Genomic DNA, 492 nt, shown 5'->3' with positions numbered 1-492 from the left:
GTCACCATCCCCGGAGGTGTTCAAGGAACATGTAGATGTGGCGTTTGAGGACATGGTCTAGTGGGTACGGTAGTGTTGGGTTGGTGGTTGGACTGGATGATTTTATAGGTCTTTTCCAGCCTTAGTGATTCTGTGATTCTGTGAGAGCCTGGAGAGACTTGGGGCCCGCCTCCCTAACACAAAGCCAGCACTACCTCTAGAGTCACCTCGAACCCAAGCTGGTGCGAGCTCAAAAATAACCCAAAACAACAACCACTTAAAACAGACAAACAAACTAAAAAATAAGGAAAGCCACGGCAGGGAATGACGCTGGGCAGCACAATAACAGCCTCCCGTCCCCCTCTTCCCTCAGGTGACGGGGGCGGGGTAGAGACGCGCATCAAAATGGCGCCGGCAGAACCCGCCTTCCCGCCGGCGGAAGCGGGCGGCAGCGACGCGACGGCGACGGCAAGATGGCGGCGCCCCGACCGCCGCGCGGGGGGTTGAAGCGGG

This window comes from Eurypyga helias, unplaced genomic scaffold, assembly GCF_000690775.1.
Source record: "Eurypyga helias isolate BGI_N326 unplaced genomic scaffold, ASM69077v1 scaffold34365, whole genome shotgun sequence".
NCBI classification, from domain to species: Eukaryota; Metazoa; Chordata; class Aves; order Eurypygiformes; family Eurypygidae; genus Eurypyga; species Eurypyga helias.
Note: the sequence above shows the minus strand (reverse complement) of the source record.